Raw genomic sequence first — 22803 nt, 5'->3', positions numbered from 1 at the left:
CTCTGTAGGGTAATGTCCTGCAGAAGGAACAGATATAAATAGTCGTTCCCTTAGGAGTCATGAACTAAATGGACTCCTACTAATCAGTTTAAACAAACAAAGAAGAGCCATTACTACAAAGAAATAGGTAAATGGTAATGTCTCAGATGTTGACAAACTTTGCAGAAAAATGACTTTTACAAATTGTTATATATCAGGCATTCTTCAGTGGCATTAGTGGTGCTCTCAGTTCTTTCTGCTGTGCCCTGCCAGCTGCACAATTACTGAGATAAGTTCATGGGACCAAGATATTGTGGCCTGGATACAAAGAGAAGTTACTCTAAAGAAATTTTTGGAAGGAAAGTTGCCCATCTCCTCCCCAGCAGCCTCATAAAAACTCCTCTGAGCAGTTAGGAATTCCCTCTAGAATAATGTGTGGTGCGGCATGGTGGGCGGCCACGTAGAGGTGGGGACGAGAAACATTCCTGCTTTGTACATCCCTTCAGTTAATTTATTTTACAAGCTAAGCCCAATGTTGAGCACTTCTCCCATCGCCTAACAATCCTCTGCACGCCATCTTATATTGTTCAGGAGGGCCACTTGACCCTCCATTTACGCATTGGGGGGTGGGGGGGGGACAGGTGACTGCTGGTGAAAGGAGATAGGAAACTTCACATCCATTAACTTCCTTAAGTTAATTTATCTTAGGACCCTTTCTGTATATCAGCCTTCCCCATCCTGGTACTTTCAAAATGTGATGGGTTACAACTCTCATTGGGCATGATGGCTAGGAACGCTGGGAGCTACAGGCCTGGAAGGCAATCTTGTGTATATTGATTTAGATCTGCCTTTTGAGAAAATGTAATTATGTCTCCATGTGCTTTCTACACAGCAGGTAGAGCTAATTGAAAAGCGGCTATAGCCTGGCCAGGTCCATGTTTACTTGAAATCACTGTGTTCAGCTTGACATCCTGCCAGGCCACTATACATAGAATTTTTTTTTAAGGTGCATATGTACCTGGTTTCAAGTTTAAGGGTAACTCTCTCATACCTAGGTTCAGATAAGTTCGGATGATCCTTCAAAATCATGCTTTGGAGTCTCATCTCCCCTCGTCTGTGTGGCCTCCCTCTCAGTTTCCTGGTAATTGGCAGTCATAGTTTGTTGTGGCATCCAAATTGACAGACTATAGTTACCTTTCGCCCTCCAGACTTGCGAGTATGGCTTTTGCTAAACAGGGCATGGAAAATAAAACTATATTACTGAGGGGAGGAAGGATATGATCCCATGGGTTTTTCCCAATCCTCCAAGCCATTTCAGCTCTGACTAGAATAGTATATGTGTTAGCTCTGTTCCTCAGTAGAGCTGGGACAGGGTACAACTATCCAATATGTATTGTATGTTTATTTTCCTATATACCTGATTTTATGTTCTTTTCCAGTTTCCCCTTAAGTAAACCCCTTTGATTTGTTGAAGAATATTAAGTTTTGCTTCTGGAATTCAGTGTTCTGCTCTTAAGCCTCTGTAAGCCTCACTGCTTAGCCCTAGCTTTCTTGACTTTAGTATTCAGCACGAGTGGAAGCATAGTTTGAAAAGCCCGATATTTACTTGGGGGTGTGTGGGTTTGGGTATACTGCCACTTCATGAAACTTCAGATGCCCTATGTACCAACTAGAGTTTACCCCAGCATTTGGTATCAACATGAACATCTTGTCAGGCCATTTCAGTTCTTATGCTTTTAATCAGGATGAGGACTTGATAATTTTAAGTGAACAGATGTGGATCAGTTCTGTTTAGATAGGAATTCTGATCCTCATATGATGCATTTGTTTGTACCCACTGAAATTGGTGGGTTATAATTTTTTTAATATCTAGAATCAGTAAGTGATAGTCCCAAATATTTTATCTTAAATATGTCAGGCAGAACAATGCCTTCTTACAGTTTTGAGAGTTCCTGGAATTTCCTGCTTCCTTAGCTTCCCATGTCCATGCTGGTCAGGATCCAAGATTGCATACAAAATCACACTAGGATTTATATCTCTTCTTGGCTTCTCTATTCTCAATAGCCATTTACCCTTCCTCTATATTTTCGATCATAATAGCATCAAATAGTCTTTCCAAGATGTGCTGGCTCCAGCTTGGCTGTTTGTGTTAGTCTTAATAGCCCCCATCTTCTTCAAGAAGGTGAGGATCCTCCTGCTAAGGATGACAAGCACATGTTCGAAGCATCTGGAGGGAGCGTTCTCCTCTTCTCTCTGGGTATTGAAAAATGCTTCAGGGCCTGGCAGTTGTAATGCAACCAGAATCAAACATTCTGTCCAGTGCAATTCTTGCCTCCTGCAGAATACTAGAAAGGATTGAAATACTTTAGATGCTAACACATTAGTTGCACATCTGACTCAGAAATGAAAGTCAAGAGCCATGTATGGTGCCAACAGCCTTGTGCAGTATTTTGTTATGTGTTGTCAAGTTGTCTCCAATTTATGACAACCTATGAATGAAAGCCCTCCAGAATGACCTGTCTTTGACGGCCCTGCTCAGCTCTTGTGGCTTCCTTTGTGGAACCAATCCATCTCAAATACTACACCCTTAAAATTAATGGATACTTATCCAGACTGACCATAGACCATGTTTCAGTACTGATGAAGTGCCCCCTTTTTGTACATTTAAGCCTACTTCGGACTAAAACATCTAGAATTTATGTAGGCTTAGCTACATCACTAATTCTGCCAGTTGAAGTAGCCCTTGAGCAGAGTTCCTTTCCAATTGTTCTCACTGGCAAAAGAGGGAAGACAATCTTCAACACCTCCCCCACTGCTCCAAAGGGTCCCCCAACCTCCACAGCAGATCTTTAGTGGCCGCAAAGCACTGGAGGGAGAACAGGAATCAAGAAAGATCACATCTCTCCTTCTCCTAGTGGGATAAATCCACTGGCCAGAAACAAATGGATAGAAGGAGCTGTTCTGTCTGTGGGAGGCTTGCCTTGAAACCAAACCAATGTCTTCATAAACAAAATGTTAAGAGAGCTCATTATTTGCATAGCCTACCTGTGGGTGGAACCAGGTACGGCACTTATTTAAACAGCTATGTATTTTCCACAAGGTTCTCAAAGTGGAATGTGCAGTAAAACAGGGCAACAGGTAAAAAATTTTTAAATGCCTCAACTATAAAGTTTCTGGTACAGTTTCATCAGCACTGGTGCCTGCAATTTGCTGCCCTTGAAGTTAAAGGGGGAGGGGGCAGAAAAAATTGCAAAACAGGTTCTAGAGTTTTGAAGACACTCCGACACTTCCAAGTTGTAATATTGCTAGACTGGAATACATATACAGTGGTACCTTGGCTCACAAACTTAATTCATTCCATGACTCTGGTCGTGACCCAAATCGGTCGTGAGCTAAAGGGTCAATGTAAATAAGGTTAATCCATTCTGCAACTATTTTTTTATTCACAAAACATTGAATCAAAGTAACAAAGAACAACAAAAATCACGGTCATCTCCCCCCCACCCAGCAATTGTGCGGGGGTGGGGGGAGATGGGCGCGATAGGGGCATGCGGGGGAAGGTGGGTGCAGGGGGAGGCAGGCACCTGCGCGCTTGGGCAGGGAACATGGGTGCAATCGTGGCTGTCTCCCCCGCAGCACGAACGTGGCCATCTCCCCCTCACCTGAGCATGATCATCACCTGATGCAGTGTTTGTGACCTGTGGCAGAATTTTTATGAAATTTCTGTTCGCAACCCGATTTGATTGTGAACTGAGGTGTTCGTGAGCTGAGGTACCACTGTAATGGAAGCACATGGAAATCACTATCATTGCAAAATAGTAGGAAAAGTGCCCTGAGAAAAAATGGAATGCATAATGTGTTATAATAATGGAATACAACTTTAGTTAAGATCGACAACAAAAATGATCCAGGGTTGGAAACACCCTGAGGAGAGACTGAGAGAACTGGGCATGTTCAGCCTTGAGAAGAGAAGACTCAGGCGGGACATGATATCCCTCTATAAGTACCTCAAAGACTGTCACAAAGAAGAATGTCAAGATCTCTCCTTGTTGATGCCAGAGTCTAGGATGCGGAATAATCAGTTCAGGTTACAACAACCCAAATTCAGGCTGGACATCAGGAAAAGCTTCCTCACTCCCAGAGCAATGTGACAGTGGAACCAGCTGCCTGGGGAGGTGGTGGGCTCTCCCACACTAGAGACATTCAGAAAGAAACTGGACAGCCACCTGAGTGGGATGGGGTAACGTGGTGAGTAGATTGAGGGCTTGCACTCAGGCAAGTATGTATAGGATTGTTGCTGTTGAGAAGCGAGAGGTAAAGAAGGATACAGCTGGAATAGAAAGCAATTCTTATTTCTATGCTTTTCCTTGATGCCCAAAGTGAATTTTTACCATCTCTACTACAGCAATGCGACAGATTCAGAATCTGTGACTCTCACAGAGGAGGCTGAAGGTGGGTGGGCAGGTAAAGTACCGCTTTGGATACTACGGAGCAGTGCAGAATCAACAGCTGATTATGCATCTGAAACTGTTACAAGTCCCACAGAGAAGAAGGGAACAGTTTTCTTCAGCCACATAAAAAGAATAAATGCAGATTTCAGAAAAATTAAGCACTGGTTATACTAAAGGAGGATCTACCTTACCAGAAAAGCATGAAAACCATGGGACTGTCCTTTCTATTTAAAAGATGGGATAAGGCACTGATAGAGTGAGATGGTTTGGTTAGATGACTCCAGTTTATTGTAAATGTGTACACACATCTGAATGTATGCTGATATGGGTCACTTTCAGCTTAATATATCGCAATCGCCTCTCTTTATTTTTATTTTCAAAAAATGATGTTGCACCTGTCTGCTGGATCAGACAATATTGGGAACTGGGCATCTGGGTTTGGATCTGTACCTGGGTTTGGGGACTGATCCATAGCCATCTCAAAAACGTTCCCATGTAGGCTTCCTCTGTGTGTATGCTCATGCTCATGTATGCATGAGAGAGCGGGATTCTTCTATGGACATCCATAGCCATGATTACAATAATCCATGGACGTAAAAGTTTACATTCAAAGAAATCCTGAACCATGAATTGGTTCATTTTAGATGACTTTTGAGATCTCTTCCAGCTGTATGCTCAATTATTCTGTAGTGCTAGTATTTAGGAATGGGAGAAAGAGCAAGTTACAAGCTCATTTAAATTCTCCTAAGATCACTTTGAAGTTTGTGTTGGTTTACTGTTGTTTTAATCTTCAGTCTGTTTTTCAGCTAGTTCAAATTGGAAATATGCTTTCCTGTGCATATTTTCCAAAAGTGTTCAATTCCCCCTTTCATTAAAGTATAAAATGTCTATTTAAAAAAACACATTTTAAAAGTGATAACAAATTTGGGAATTTGCAAATATTCACCCCCTGCACCAAAAAAAAGTACTCTTGTTCACATGTGGGGTGGGGCAGGGGGTATTTATGGAACATGCTTGCATAATTTGCAAACATAAATTAATTTCTCCTTTATCCCTATTGATGGTGATTTTTTTTCAGGTGGCTTGGGCAGAGTTTTAGTTTTGCTTAGTTTCCGGTGAGAATAATGGACCTTTTCTCATACAAAGTAAATGCTCGCACTTTCTCTTTCATTAAGATTGTACAGGAAAGTTCTTCAAATGCTGTTTCAGGCTGAGATTCCATTAAATGCATGTTTTGCACTACAAAGTGTATCTTGTCTGAACAAGCAGCAGGATAAGCAGTGTGATGGGAAAGATGCGTTAATCCGCAGAGACTTCACAAGAAAAGGACATGTGAAGTCTATTGTGATGTGCTTTTCCCCTGGCACAGTCACTTGCAACAAGTTTTACAGGAATTGATAAAGTCAGACAGCTGGATGGAAGAGCTTAAATATGGCAAACAATTGAAGACATAAATAACTGCATTCCTGCTTTTATGTTTATTATACAATTGCAACACAACCATATTTGGAATAACTATTCCAATATTTGAATACAGCTTGATTAGGGTTTAGCTATTATGTTTTTGAATAAACTATTAAGGACATTGAAAGTTTCAGATGTCCATGAACTACATGAACCTGTACCTTTAGGAGAAGACTCGTGTTCGAAAGAAAGGAGCTGAGAATCTTGGGTGGTTTTATGGTGCCATCACACTGCCTCAAACATGGAATTTTATGGGTGGGCCGAGAAGACATATTCCACGTGTTACCCTCCCATGTTTTTCAAGGGCTTCTTCTGTCTTGCCTCTTACCACAGAAAACCTATTAAGAAAGAAAAGAGCAAACAGCTGCAGAATGCCTTCTCCTGGTTTAGAGGTGCTTCCTTCCTCTAGAAGTTATTTTATAGTCAAATATTGTTCAAATATTGTTTTGAATTATCAATGTTTCCTCTTTCTGGAAGTTAAGTTGTGCTCAAATATTGTGTTTGTTGATTGTGAGCAAGACCCTGTCTTTCTCTTTCAAAGTCACATTCTATCAAATTGGAATGTTTCTATATCCAGGGACAGGAGAGCTGGAAGTTTCCAGAACAGTTACTATTTTGCAGAAGTGCCATGCTCATGATTAGGCCAATGGAAAGTAAACTGTTGTTTGTTCTTTTCTATGTTGTGAAAAGCTTGCTAGAGCCGAAGAGGGTAGCTTGCAGACTGGGAGAGTATTAACCCTTAGTACTCATGTCTGACTTGATTTGTTCTGGTGTTTGTTCACTCCCAATGGTTATTTAGAGCCCAAGAACTTGCTAGCAACTGCAGACTTACATATAAATAAAAGGGCAGGATCAAGAGAGCGGAGAGTCCATGTCAGAGGCAAGTAGCCAGCCAGATTGCTTTGGGAAGAAAAAGGCTGGCAGAGTATCCAGGAGCGAGCCTGGCCCCAGAAATGGAAGCACCGCTCTTGGGCTGTTCAGCTGGACTATATTTCATTCTGGTATGGAGGCATGGTGCCACTAGGGACTCCGCTATGAGAAGACTGACTGCAGTTGCGAGTCTTAGAGCTGACCCTGGAGTCCTGCCATGAATTGGAGAGCTCTGGGCCACTATAAATATGCATGCATGGTAGAAGGTGTTAGAGTGGTGGGAGGTATCAATGGCGGGGAAGGCAGTCCAGATATCTTCCTCCTGGTTCATCTCCTAGCCTCAATAATATGGGGGCAGAGCTTACCAGTCTATGAATGCCATTGATGAACACCAGGTTGGTTCATGGAAAGGGGGACCTTATAAAAGATGGAAGTCTCTAAGAGGGTGACAACCTGCCTTGCATCACTGATACCTGGTTGCACAACGGGGATGGGGTTAATCTTGGTGTGGCACTGGGCTCAAATTAAGGAATGAAAAATGGGGTAGCTCTATTATAGAGATAAATTTTCTTTCTGGTCAGGTACAGCTCAGAACTCAACCTGTTTTGAATGTCTGCACTTGATGTCAGGTTCTCAAGACAAAAATATGACAGGACATATCTTAGAACTCTGTGTGTGTGTGTGTGTGTGTGTGTGTTGGGTTTTTTTTGGGGGGAGGGGTTAATGGACTCTGTGTGTGTGTGCATGCGTACTGAGGGGAAGGGAACAGTAATGACTCAGCTGGCATAGACAGATAGCACTGCTTGATCAGTTTTGACCTTCAAGCTGCCTGCAACCTCTAGAGGGCTACTAGACTAAATGTGCTTGCCTGCTATAGGATACTAACGAATCTGGAAGGATTCCTGAGGTCTCTTGGGGATTTGCCTGCAGGCTTAGCTGGTGGTCCTATCAAGAGCTTGGTCTCCAACTGAAATGATTGGTTGACCCAGGCTCTTGATACAACTTTTCCCAAATATTCTTGGCCCGGTCATACAGCTGCATTGTATTTCAGATGAGGGAATGACAATGAAGTTTCTGAGCTTGCAGCTGGAGTGTAGATGGTAGAAGACATAGAATAAGTCGGTCCAGAGCACTGCTAAGAATCTTTCCTATATTTTATTCTATAGCAGTGATGGTGGTGAAGAGATTGTGCATTGTGCCTGTTCAGTGTTGCCAGGCAGAGCTGTTTCATGTGGGGAAGTGTCTTCTTCAAGTAGGCCTTGGAAAGCATCAGCTTGAAGCTTACTGTGATCAGTACCTTGGACATAATCACATCTGTGACTATTAAGACACCATGGTTTTAATAGACTCAGAGATGGATGTGATCAGAATGCCATCTAGCAATGCTGTCAGGAGTACATTTTGGCTTATACAGCCTGAGAACATGGACAGATTACCTGGAGGACCCTTGCCCATTCTGGCTTGTGAAATCAGCCAGAGCTGGGCTGAGGATTTGGACCACAGAGATGATAATTTCCTCCCTGAGGGAAGGGGTGGTTTCCACTGGTTCAAGGAAGCACTGGTAAGAATAGTATTGTAAAATCCTAGCTCCAGTCCATTGGTTTCTGATTATTACTACTCAGACAGTTCCTGATCTACCATTTGTGGGCAAGATATTGGAGCATATATTGGCATCTCAACTCCAGGTAGTGTTTGATAGCAAATGCCAGCCTTTTCCTCTATCACCCAGTCCCAAACTGCAAGAAGGAGGTGGAACTCTAGGCCCAAACTGAAGAGGTTCGGGTGATCTTAAAAAACAGAGATTAGGTGTAGGTATCCTCACCTAGTCATGTTGCCATTGTAAAGTCCTACAATGAGCATAGTTAATTCCTGTGTCTGCCTTGATTTCTATTCTGTTATCCTGTGCTAATGTGGCTGCTAAGGTTACAGAAATCTTCATTTCCCTGTTTCTATATGCATCCCTACTTATGGGTGGGCATTCTTCTAGTCAAACTATCAATGCCTTTATACCTCTGCAGGGTTAGGGTGGGAAACACATGGCCTGTGGGCTGCACACTCTTCTCTACCATGACAATTGCCACCAAATTTCCATTGCGGTGCTCACAGCAGTGGTGGCAAGCCAGTTAGAGGTCTACTGCTGAATGCTGGCACCAAACCATGATGGTGGTCATTAAGGCTCTGAGGCTGCAGTCCTTTGGCTGCTAGACATGGTCTGAGGAGCATCAGATATTGGGCATTTTCTTTTCCAAGGCAGTATGCAGAGCTACAAACTCAGAGGTAAAAATCCCTGCTCTTCCAAGGTCTAGTCATGAGCTCAGGAGAGGAGGCGGTGAGGAAAGAAGGGCATGCCACTGAGCAGGGAGGGGAGGAAGGAGAGGCCATGTTCTGTGATCCTTGTGGCCTGTCCAGCCCTGGGCCCAGAGCCTCAGAGGTCCATCTAGCAGGCAAGAATTGGAAGAAGAAAGGAGAGGCAATGAATGCCTTGGCTGCTTTTCATATACTACTGGTAGGATCTGAGAGGGCATAGAAATCTCAGGCTCTTCTGTCTAGTGAATGGCCTTTGAGAGCCACCATCACCATTTGCTACAGATGGTTTTGCTGCTGATGTCACTGAAATGCGGCACGACACGGCATCAGGTGTGTGCCCTGCCTGGCAGCTTGTTCCAACTGGCCCGTGGAGCACTTGAAGTTGCCCATCCCGGCATTAAGCAATTGCTCTGTTTGAAATCTCTCTTGCAAAGCAAGCAGGGGGTTAAAAGTAACCTTTCTAATGACCCTGCCTCTGTTTTCTCCACATTTTTCTTTTGCTCTGACTGAAGCCAAGGTTTGGCAAAGGATATCTTTTGCCATTAGCTTTTAAAATACTGAGCTCTGCAATTAATTTCCCTTATTCTATTGTCTCAAAAATGTTGGTCAACTGAGAGAATAATTAACCTTCTGGACTCGATTTCCAGCACATGCTGCAGGGCTGAGCAGCACGCTGGGCCGAGACGGATGGTCTCCAGGCCTGGATTTCATTATGAAGGAAATGGGACATAATGGCACGTCAATTGGAAACCCTTTCCTAGGCAAATGCACACACACTCACAGTCACCTTTTTGATCACATTCTTGCACAGAAGTACAGCACTGGAAAGATACTTTCATTCCAGTGCCCCACTTGGATGTGTGTATATCTATATGCACAAAAACACACAAACTCCAAATTACCACACACTCTCAAATGCATTCATTATCAGCTACATTTGCCTATTCACAGTGGCCTAATATTTTTTATGTTAGCTTACTCCAGATTTGCACCAGGAGACACAATTTTCACACTTTTGCACATACTGTCCCCAAAACTGATGCAGTGTTCCCACCAATATGTGTTCACATCAATATATTCCATCGCCACTTTGCTGTCACTAGCATTTTCACATACAAGTAGCATCTGAACCTTTGCTCTACTATACTTATAAGAAATACTATTAGAAGGACAGATATTAATTGTTATTTATTTGTGACTAGGCATTTCAATACACTAATATACCCACCAACATACTTCCTAAACTTTATACTGCCATACATTATGACAATATATTTTCTACAAGCATGAATATACTTTTTATATGTTGATCTACCTTTTTATCAACAAGCTTTGCTCTTCTATATTCATTACTGAGCCTTATCAAAGTCTGTTAACATTCTCTTTTGTTAACCTTTCTGATGAAAACTGTTGTCCAAAGGCTGTGAATTTGGAAGCTTTCTGCACAAGAATTACAGAGTATTCACTCTACTAAGGCCAGATGAAAGATACGGCAGTGGGATAAAACCCTCTCTGATGACTAATAGTAAAATAAGCAATGCTTCTATTATTTTCCCAAGTCCTTTGAATGATAAGATCACAATTGTGCAGGTGAAGCTACAGACAGTCAGGCAGTGATGAAGACTAAGGTGTAAGGCACATGTTTGACCATCCAGCATTTCTTTGGAGCTTTTGGTTAGGATTTACAGAAGGCCACACTCTAGAAGAGGGTTCAGCATTATGGGGGTTTAATATAGAAAAAGATAAGAGAGGGTTTGATAGATGACTATAAAAATATGCATAATATGGAGGAAGTGGATGGGCGCATGTTTTCCTCAGTCGGTGCTGATGTTAGAACATAGGGTCACCCAGTGAAGAAGACTGGGGGGAGGTGTAGACAGACATAAAAACATACTTGTGCTCACAGCACCCAGTTGAACTGTGGCGTTTGCTGCCACATGTTGTACTTGGTGTCCACCATCTAAAGTAGTTTTCAATGTACGTTGGACAAATTGAAGGAGGGGAAGGCTATCAATGGCTATTAGTAATGCTTCCAAGAACATAGGCAACTTCCTTCTGATTTCCAGTTGTTGGAGAACAACTGCAAGGGAACGCATTTGCCCTCAAGTCCTGCTCGGGGACTTCTCATTGGCCCCTGAGGTCGGCCTCTGAATCAAGCAGGGACTAAACTGGTCTTCATTGGATCCAGCAGAGCTGTTGTTACTGTTTGAGACTGTCTCCATTTCTTTCAAAATATCTCTTTTGTACTGCTTTTCTTTCACACTCCCCTGCTTTCCTGGGTTTTATTTTGTCCCATCCTGCATGTTCTTCCTCTCCATTTTTATCCTCGCAGCAATGGTGACAGGTTAAGCTTAGAGGAAGCGTGTGGCCTCACTGATTTTCATGGTTTGGCAAGGTTTAATCTGGCTCTCCTTAGTCCTGATCCACCACTCCAACCACAACAATACAGGAGGAAGATAGACAGCAGGTGAGAGTATGAGAGGGGATTCTAACTGCGTACTACCTGCTGCTGCTGGACTGGAGTTGGAGACCTGTGCCTGTGCCTACGATCCAGGTCTTGGTTCTAAACGCACAATGCCATTTCTGTTTCTGACTAACTCAGAACAGCCAGTTGAATTTGTTGACACATCTCAAAAAGATTGCTCTGATAAATGTACTGAATCTAAAACAAAGGCTGAAAGCATGAAATCCTTAACAGGGGTTTAGATCAAAGATAATGTAATAGTACACAGAGCACTCAGAGATGTTGGGACCCTGTCCAAAACCATGTAACGACGCTCATATTCGTCAGTGTTGTGGACAACGTTCAGAGGGCTGGAGGAGCTGACAAGATCTTGATTTCTGGATCTGTTCTGGTCTTCTGTACTATAACCCAACATTGTTTCCAGTACCATGTCAGTGCCCTCGTTGATACCATGGCCTCAGCTTGAGCACAGTCACATGTATCTAGGAATTTAGTCTAAAGGACACATGCTTGTAAAGAACAGGACAAGCCTGCTCGTGTTTTCTGTCCATACATGTTTGTGGTCCACTGTAAAGCTGCTGGCTCAGGTCTTCTGCATCCACAGGATCTCCCTGAACGTCAGATTCATTACTCATGGAGATCCAAAGAGAATGACATGTCTTTGTGAGAAGCAGGGGTAGAAAAATTGCCTGATCAATGTGATGCTCTTCGGGAGTTGCTTCCACAGCAGCTGCAACTGTTGACAGAGCATGTACAGATTAGTTTTTGTCCATATCAGCCATGGTTAGTTTGTGATTGGGACATGTGATGCTGCTGCTGAATGCCAGGTCAGTCCAGAATAAAATCTCAATCATCCATGAACTCATTGTGGATGAAAGGGCTTACCTGGCTTGCATTACAAAGACCTGGGTGGGGGAGACAGGAAATGTCATTCTCTCCCAGTTGTGCCCACCTGGGTACTTGGTGCAGCACAAGGCTCACCTTTGAGGGCATGGAGAAGGAGGAGCCATCGTCTATAGCAGGGGTCCTCAAACTTTTTCATCAGGGGGCCAGTTGAAAGCTGCCGGTGCTGGGCACGGGCCGGAAAGGTGGTGCCAGTGGTATGCGTGGACTAGGGCGGGGGCGGCGCGTGCGGGCATGCGCGCTGAGGCAGGGGCAGGGCGTGCGGTGAGGTGAGGCGAGGCGAGGCAAGGTGTGGGTGGGGGCGGGCACATGCCGTGAGGTGGGCGCACGAGGCAGTGGCTTGCTCGCTTGAAGATTGTTTTCTCCAAGCGAGCAAACCGCTGCCTCTCTGCACATGGAGTGAGGTGGGCAGCGGCGGGTGCACATGTGGGTGTGGGGCGCGCATGCGGCACATCCAAATGGGCATGGCAGGCCGGATAAATGGGCATGGCGGGCCAGATCTGGCCCCTGGGCTGTAGTTTGAGGACCCATGGTCTATAGGAATACGCTTCCCCTCTCAAGTCTCCTTGTCCACTCAAAGATGGATCTTGAGTGTTTGTACTTAGTGTTGGGCAATCGAGACATATTAGGGATTTTGCTGGTGTACTCCACCCTGCTGCACATCAGACTTCCTGCCTGAGCTGATGGAGGTGGTCTCCGACCTGGTGTTGAGGACCCACAGAAAGGTAGTTCTGGGGGACCTCAATTTCTGTCCCAAGACTACTCTCTCTGGGGCAGCTCAGGACTTCATGGCCACCATGACAACCATGGGGCTGTCTCAACATGTCACCAACCCAACACATGAAAAACGCCCACACTCAACCTGGTTTTCTTCAACTGGGCAGGAAGATGTTGATCTGGCAGTGAGCAACTTGGTGTTAACCCCTTTTTCATGGTCAAATCACTCCCTCTTGAGATTTAGACTTTTGACTGCTCTTTCCCTCTGCTAGGGTGGTGGACTCATTAGAATGGCCTGTCCCCAGAGTCTGATGGATCCACTTGGTTTCCAGAGGGTTCTGGGGTGGAGGAGACCAGCTGACATGGTTGGTGCCCCTTGTCAAAGCTCAGGTTGCCTTATGTAATACAGAAATGATTCAGGCGGTTGACACAATCACACCTAAGCGCCCTCTTCCCACTTGCAGAACTTGCATGGTATACAGCAGAACTGTGGGCAATGAAGCAATTGGAAAGACTGCTAGAGCACAAGCAGAGGAAAACCCAGGCTGAACCTTACCAAACATGAGTAAGAGCTCATTATCGAACCTACTCCATAGTGATGAAGATAGCAGAGAAGAAAGCCTTCTTTGTTCTCATGGTGCTGTCTGGCAGACCTACTTAGAGTGGACCATGGCCTTTTACAAGTGGTTGCTAATAATCAGATAGAACCCTTGGTAGCCTGCTGAGATGAAGGATAAAGTTGCTCCAGTCCAGCATGATTTGGACTCCAATGTAGTTCCATTAACGGAGTCGTCCAGAACACCATCTGGTGCTATCTTATCGGATAAGTTTCAATTATTGAAGCCTGATGATGTAAACAAGATGTTTGGACAAGTTAGGCCTACAACCTGTGTTCTCAGTGCTTGCCCTTCACGCCTGCTCACTGAAGCCAAGTCAGGGATACACTCCTAGGTCCAGACAATTATGAATGCCTTCCTGAGGGAGCAGCTGGTCCTGGGTCCATTAAAGATGATGGTGAGCAAGTGGTGGCTGGACTACTTCTGGAAATCTTGGAGGAAACAGATAATCTGGATCCCTTTCAGTCTGGCTTCAGACCTAGTTTAAGGACTGAAACTGCCTTGGTCAGCCCTGTGCCATGAGAAAGACAGGCAGGGTGCATCCCTGTTGGTTTTCCTGGATTTCTCTGTGGCTTTCAAAACCATTGACCATGGTATCCTTCTGGATAGGGTGACTGGGTTGGGAGTTGGAGGCACTGCTTTTCAGTGGTTGCACTTCTACCTGACTAGCTACTTCCAGGAGGTGTCACTGGGTGTTACTACCTCAGCTCCATGGCAACTATGCCATGAAGTATGGCAGGGCCCCATCCTATTCCCCATGCTGGGAGAGGTTATCCAGAGCTTTGGGCTGAAGTGTTAGTACGCTGATGACACTCAGCTCTACCTCTCTTTCACATGTAAAGTGATGACTCTGAACTGGTGCCAGGCTGGGGTGGTGGACTGGATGAGCGCTAATAAATTGGAGCTTAATCCAGACAAGAAGGAGGGGCTATTGGTGGGGGAAGTCTAGAGGGACAATATCCACCCTGTTCTGGACAGGGCTGCACTTCCTCTAAAGGGGATTGTGCAGAGCTTGGGGCTACTCCTGGGTCCAGAATTGTCCCTGGAGTCTCAGGTGGCATCTGTGGCCGGGAGTGCCTTTCATCAACTGTGGTTGATTTACCAGCCACATCCCTATTTGGACAGGGAGAACCTAGCAATGGTAAATCACATTCTGCTAACCTTGTGTTTAGACTACTGTAATGTGCTCTACCTGGAGCTGCCCTTGAATACAGTCTGGAAACTTCAGTTGGTACAAAACAGGGCAGCCTGTCTGTTGACAAGGATGGGCAGGCACAAGCATATCAGTCCTATGCTTTATCAACTGCACTGGTTACTAGTTGAAGTCTGGGGCCGCTTTAAGATGCTTACACTGAGGTATAAAGCCCTAGATGTCTTAGGGCCTGGGTATCTAAAGGAATCTCTCCTCCTGTATATACCTACCCAGACCCTAAGGTCCTCTGAGCAGTTCCTTCTCAGGGAGCCACCTTTAAAAGAAGTAAAGAAGGTGGCCTCAAGGGGAAGGGTCTTCTTTGCTGTGGTGCCCCAATTATGGAATCAGCTCTCCACGGATATATGACTGGCGCCAACTTTATATCCATTCTGGTGTCAGGTTAAAACCTTTTTATCCTCTTGTTTTAATTATCAATACGATTGTTTGGTTTTCTATTGCCTTTCATTACATTGTACTGGTACCTGTGGACTGTTGTCAATTATTCTTATTTATTGTCAATTCTGATTTTGGTCCTATTGTTATTGTTTAGGTTGGTTGAATTGTATTGGTCATATTGATGTTTTATGCTTGGTGTACTTGTTTTTAAACTGATTTTTTATATTGCTGTTTCAAACTGATTGTGGCTATTATATACCATTTTATTAGGGTTTTATTGTATAACCATTCTGAGAACTCCATGCTAATGACTGGGGTATAAAAGCCTAAATAAATAAATAGAACTCTGTTGCATTTTAACAGGCTCTTGGAGCAAAGAAGAGTTTGTTTGACAGCTCCTGGATGGCTGCATTTCCCATTGCTAAAGTGTGAGGATTCAAAGTCAGAATGTGAACATTCAGAAAACCCAAACCCAATCTGGAAAGTTCTTATTTAAAATCTGAGAGAAAATTCACAATCCCAAACTCAACCATCTTCCCATAGTTTAGGATATGCCTAACAAACATCTTGTGCAAATTACCTGGAGGAAGTGATTCAGCTCGATGCATTGTGCCTGCATTGAGCAAAAATGACAGAAATGAATGGGGAACTTGCCAAGTGCTCAGCTAGCGTTCATGTGCTCTGCTCTGCTCTGCTCTGCCACCCCACTGATGGACAACACCAGAGAATCTGCTCTTAACTGACACTGTGCCCTGGCTTTCTGCGCATCAGCCTTTTCCACTCTCTGGCACGCTGATTCCATTTTCCTTCCTTGGCTGCCCTGCAAGGCAATCCGAGCTGTTTGCTGAGGTGCATAGTGCAGTTCCTATTTTATGCCAGAATACAAGGTGAGCTGTAATTTATTCAACATTAACTAGTATTATATTTGACTTCTTAGATGGCAAGTTTTCAATATAATTGCCAAAGCCAAAGATGGACTCAGTTTTTAACCCAGTATTTGAGCATTGAGGGAGGAGTGGCGGAATGGAAAGAGCAAGCATAACTTATAAACATCCCTTGGTTATTATTATTTTTCACTTTCTTTTTTCTCAATATTCTACCAACAAGCCTTAAACATCTTTTAAAGGGCTAGATAGAGGCTATCACAACTTATGCCCTGTCTTCCTTAGGGCTCTAGGTGGCAGGCATCACAGCTGGGGCAATGTGTATTTCAATCAGAGCCTACACAATCCATACATTATGTTGGAATGTATAGCTTTCTGTCCACTTTGTTACATGTGACATTTAGAAGTGCATGTACTGCTGCAAAACCTTTGAAATTTTACAGTGGTTTGTATTAACAGGCAAAAGCTCCACTCTGAAAAATAAAACTTAGACTGTAACTGAGAAACCGGTGCCCTGATTCTCACCAGGGAAGTTTTGTGTGTGCTGTACTGAAGTGCATTGTAAGTGTGGTCACTCCTGGAGCCTTGTAAGTGTGTGTGGTCATTTTGAAATTATGGACAAATGTTGGTGGTTGCTTATAAGATCCAAGTCAGTGCAAATCCAATTTCTTAAAATGTAAATTGTTTTACATTTTGAAAAAGTAGTCATTGGATGATCTTCATCTCCAGGTTCCACTTGCTGAGTAACAGAGCCATGATATTACATCACTACATAATTTTATTGTTGCCATTTTTCAAAGTCTGAAAACATGATTCAAACATTTTTCAAAGTCTACAGGCACAGGGGCACTCTTAGTGCTTGGAAATCCATCCCTGTTCATGCAAATAGTTCACACAAGACAATTTCTCTTCATGTGAGCAATCCCAGCCTTCCTCCTCTACGTGTCCATGCAGAGAAATGTGATGTGTGAAAGAGGATAGCATGGATTCAGTTGTTTCAAGGAGAGTACGAGAGGCAGTGTTGCTTGCAGTGTGGTCACTACACTGTTGTCAGCACTCAGAGTTCATAGGGGATTCTAGCATGGCAATAATGACCAGAGACAACAGTGGGGCAAAACTGTATGTGTATTTTTAGGTATGTAATCTATATATAGCCTTTTTGATTAGATCTAAGAAGATGTCTGGAATGGCAACAATTTCTCTGTCATATCAAGTATTGCCTGGCCCCAGCGAGACTGATTAACAAATGCCAGCGATTCTTAGTGCAAATATACAAAATGAATATACTTTTCATCCAACAATAGCTTCTTTTTGATAAATCTTTTTGTTACTCCTCTGTTTGCCTCTGCAACTTTGTCTTCAGGAGGAGCAAGATTAGCATGAAAGTGTATCAGACAAACACTTCAAGCAAACGTGACGATCCAGCACTATTCTCGGTTCTTCACAGTTTTCACCTTCATTTGTCACAGTTTGGTCATATCAGAAGACTTAGCAGCTCTTGAGCTGATGAAGACACATTGTTCTGCAGTCATCTGCTTGCCTTCGGGAAATGTGAAGATGTGTGTGTAAAAGTCCACATGGGCTTCCTTCACCACAACAGAATGGCAGCTACACCAGTTCTTCAGGAGTACATTACTTAAATAAGGTGGACTGTTTTATTCCAGATTAACGTCAAGTCTCAGGAAGCAGCTATGATTACATGTATGTGCTCACCGGGCTCAGACACAGGCAGGGTCTGTTCAGATCTTTACTTTTCCCCTGACTGGTGCAGTCCGGAGTGTTCAAACCTCACAAGTAGGCTTGCCATCTTTTCAATCTGTACTGAGCTTAGGAAAACGAACTTCTAGTCTAGCCATCACAATGCTGAATAGAACTGGCTGCACATGAAAAATTATTTGGAAAGAAATAGGACATAAATTTAATTAACTGGAAATCCCCCTCTCCCACCCGTGATACATTTCTCTGTTTTCAAAATATTATAGGTCCATCCCCATTTTCATAATAAAATTCAGTTCTAATTTTGAAGGGAGAAGAGTTACTAAAGCAAAAAATAAAATAAAACTGATTTCATAGAACCTGGACAAAAATTCAGGCTATGAAGATAGTTTGCATTATTATGGAACGGAGCTATGAAAATATCAGTATTTTGACAAAGTATATGAAGGATTTCTGACCTGCTTGGCTGAGGACCTGAGCCAAGCGTTTTGCATGGTCTCCGAGCAGATACAGACAGTTGCAAAATCTGCTCAGAAAGTTTAGACAATGCCACTTAGATAGCAGATGTTTGAGGAATTTCTTCTTCATGAATTCTGACATGAATTAACCCGATTCTTACCTCCTAGACCAAGGTGCAGATTGGAATGATGTTATCCTTGAATTTTACACTTCTTAGAGGTTTGTGATGAAGTTTGTGGGGGTTTTTCCCCCAAATGCTTATATAGTAATTGTAGATCAATACACATTAGAACAGAAAGAATTTATGGAAGAACATGCAAACTGGACACAGAGTTAGAAACAGACCATCCATATAGATTGCGCATTCAAGCAGATGTACAATTCATGAAGGATTTACATTGGAGGTGGGAGTGAGGTGGGATCAAAGCTCTTTTAGCCCAAGGACTGAACTAAATACTGGAGAAGGTCTCAGGGGCCTGTGTTTGTGGTCGATGGTGATAGAGGCAAAAGGGCTGAACTTAGGGTGTGCTCTCTCTGTGTCTGTATCTATTAAACTTAAAGTTCTTACTGCACCAGTAACTAAGTCTTAGGAAAGACATATCCAGCTTTCAGAATGGGAGAAAAACTGTGGAAAAGCCAAGAAACAACCAAACAATTGGTAGTTGGGGGAAAAGAAGCAGGGCATAGGGAAGGGTGTGTGGCTGAGGAAGCCCACAGGACTAAACTGGGACCTTGGGTGGGCCAGACTTGACCCACATGTCTGAGGTTCAACATCGCTGGGTTGTATCCAGTTACTCTATTTCACTGCCTGTTTCTGAGAATACACACTATTCAAATTGTCCCTGTAATTCTAAGCTATGTCTTACTCAGGTGATTCTTTCTCTCCACTGCCTCATATTCTTCTAGCTGGCATCACTCTGTGGAAGCCACATTATTCAGCTTGGCTTGGCTTTATCTATAGAATAACATTTTTGGCAATTAAAAGTGAAAGATTTTTAAGTAACTCCTTTCTCATTGCTTTCATTAGCAGACTAAAATAAATGTTACATTATCCCAATGATTATGATATTTCGAGTCTGTTTAAGTTAAATTGGATCTTTTTTCTTAATATTTGAACTATTATCTTAAACACATGCCGGAATGAAGATGTATAGATTATTTACATTGATGCCATCAGTCCTGAACTCTTTCATAGGTTACATCTTCAATTTAGTTCCAAGGGTCGAATGCAACAGAATACATCTGTCAATGGCATATCATATCATCTGTTAGTGGAAGGAACTCCCTCTCCCCCTTGCAGCTGTACCACCTCCCAAAATATGCTCCAGAGGGTTGCAGACCCTGCAGAAAGATTTTAGTGGGAGGGGAAAAGTGAAAGGTCTGCTGTATGATTAGGCATCGATCCTCACAGCGTTGACTTTAAACTTGCATTAATTCAGTGATCAGTGCAGTGGTTCATTAATATAACTGAATGAGCAACATGTTCTTTCCTGATACCATACACTGATATTCTCATCTGCATGTAGGAATGCAACACAAAATGAAATGCACATTTGTTTTGGTATTACATGGTGGAAGTGGTGTGTAAAGACTGCTCTGTCTGCAAGAGACCAATTTTTTGTTGTCCAACTCTGAATGCTGTTATTAATATTCACCAAAACATGACATTTTGAAGGAACATTTTATCACAATGGAAGTTCAAAGATAGAACTATAGCTTGTTTTGTATATGCCTGCACTGAAGTAGAAAAAGCAGAGGATGGTGGTGGTGCTACATTCAGACATGACCTTCTGGGGTTCATAACTCAATCATCAAAAATTAAAAGAAACCTCAAAAGCAGAAGCCAATGAATAAAACTACCCTATAATTAATTATATAGTTCTCTAATTAAACTTTATTTTGAAATGAATATGATCTGGCTCTGGTCTGACAATACCAGTCTGCAGTAAGGAATACCTAGAGCCATGGCTATGACAAAGCTCACTTGCATACAGACAGCTATAAAATCTAGTGTGTTTTTGCACTATGTCTTCCGAGTACTTTAATAATCTCAAGTATAATTTGGAGGTAAGAACTTATTCACCTGGAGAGGGAGGGAGGCTTTTTTTCCTGACAAAACACACATGCCAGTGCACTGAAGAGCTTTATGACATTTTACCTGTCTCCTTGTACATAAAGGTAATTTCTTATACTCCCTTATGCAGGTGAGGTCAGGCCAAACACTTCATGATGGCTCTGCATTTTTCCTTAAACTTCTATCCTTCTGATTCTCCAGGCCACTCTTAGCCACACCCTGCTTGGATTACTGCAACATCTCACATGCGCTGCTCTCTTTGAAGGCACTTCAGAAACATCGATGAGTGCAGAACAGTAACTGCCAGGATTTCAGCTGGTACAGTTCACTCATATTATACTCCAAAAGAGCTTTAGTGGTTGCCTGTTAATTTCCATGCCCAAGTCAAAGTGTTGCTCTTTAGCCCCACAAGCTTCCCAGATGGCCATGCCCCTTTCCCTCAGGCATGAACTCTGATAGTTTCCTGGGTGTTATGCAGATTTCTCCTACCCTAAAAGGTTGAAGTGGCTTAGTTAATGGCAGTAACCTTTTAAAACTGCAACATTTTGGTATATTTTGTATTTTTGGATCTACCTGTTTTGCCTTTGGCCCCCGCTCTTTCTCTTTGGCCCTGCCCATCACTGGAATTTGGATCTTGAGAGTTCCTTTGAAATTGAATTGAAAGAGGTTTCCTACCCCTGCCTTACACAGAGAGGTTCACCAAGCATCTTTTTGATGCCCATGTGAAATCTTTTCTATTTACTCAGGCATTTAAAATATTGTACCTTGGTTTTTGTCAGCTGCCACAATGTTACATACTTATTTAATCTGGGTTGCGTATTAATTGCTGTATTAAAATAAAATGTCCAGAGATGTTTTCATGGATATCTATGCATTGTAAAAATATATAAAGCAAAAGTTTGCCCTATGTTATCTTCACAACAACCTTGTGAAGCAAATTAGCCTGACTGGATTTCCCCTAGCCAAGTATGACATCTGGTATTCATAACACACGTCCATGAAAACAAACACCTGTGCACCACTGATTGTATGTTCTTTGTTCTATATTTTGTGAGTGTGTGTGTGCGGAAGAATGTAACAGAAGAACAAAAAATGGGCAAGTAACAGTGTGACCTCTGTGTGGCTACTCAGAAATAATCCTGCTGTATTCAATGGTGCTTACTTCCAGAAAAATGTGTATAGGAAGTCATGGGACCACCAGCTTTTCCATTTACATCTATCAGGTTCTACCCTGAAAGTATCTCCCTATAAATATATGGCTGAACAAACTACTAGGTGCTTCTCCTTGCCACTTGGAGAATGACTCAAATTAAACAGATCGGGAAGACCCAGGGCCAATCCACAGCAGCCATATTTACTGGCATGGCAAAGCCGGACTCACTGTCCTGTCACATGCTCACCCCAACCCAGCCTCCTCATGCTATTTCTGCCATCATGTCCTATATTTCCTCAGTCCAATTATAGCACAATTCTTTTCTGTGTTGCAGGTTTTCCACAGTGTGTATGCTGTTCTGGGGCTAGGAAAGTGGCTTCTGAGGACTGGTGAACTGGGGAAGGAAGTGGCCCACCAGGGCTTTGGCAAAACAGCAGCCAATTGTTGCCTTCCCACCTCCTTTTCCCCTTACCCAGAGCTTCTCTCTCTGGCGTGCCAGTGAACTGGAGAGTAAATACAATTCAGCTTCCACCCTTTCCTCACCCTTGAAAAATAGAATTTGCAATGCCTTTTCAAGCCTGAAAACACAAGTGTACTTAGAAGTAGCTTATTATCTTCAATGGTCTTACTCACAAGTAGATCACATTGACCCAAATGGCACTAACTGCCATTGCAGAGGTGAGAACCTGTACTTGCCTTGCAGAAATTGCTTTTGGGTAGATGAGAGAAGAGGGGTGCTGATTCCTTTGCCTTCACCCCAAGGAGGTGTAAGGACAGCAGCAAATGGCACCATGGTTCTTATTCACTTCTTTCCCCACCCCTTCTATTTCACCAGGACTTTTTGTGAGGGGGCAGGAAGAGCTATTAACTCATTTTCTCCTTAAAAAAGATCTGCTCCTTTACACATGCACACCAGCACATAACGAACTGAGCTAAGGAGCAAAAAACAAATGAACATTAAAAGGCCATTTCTTTTCCAACTCTTCCCACCTCTCTTGCAGTGGTGTGCAACACAAAGCATATCCTGAGAAACTGCACCAAATTAATTAGCAAGAGTTCATTCAATGTCTGTAATGGGTTCATTTTGCATAAATACTGGGATTATGTTTCCTCATAAAGAGAAGGGGCTCTAGTGTAGATCTCTTCTCTGGTCAAGT

General features: G+C 43.1%; 1 protein-coding gene across 4 annotated transcripts in view; it reads left to right on the top strand.

The window, feature by feature from the left end:
- Window positions 1–22803, top strand: part of MYOCD (myocardin) — a 316680-nt gene that overhangs the window by 209695 nt on the left and 84182 nt on the right. The gene's annotated exons all lie outside the window — the stretch shown is intronic.

Source organism: Varanus komodoensis, unplaced genomic scaffold (assembly GCF_004798865.1).
Source record: "Varanus komodoensis strain SLA01 unplaced genomic scaffold, ASM479886v1 scaffold7_1, whole genome shotgun sequence".
In the NCBI taxonomy this organism is placed as follows: Eukaryota; Metazoa; Chordata; class Lepidosauria; order Squamata; family Varanidae; genus Varanus; species Varanus komodoensis.
Note: the sequence above shows the minus strand (reverse complement) of the source record. Positions and strands in the feature narration are given on the sequence as shown.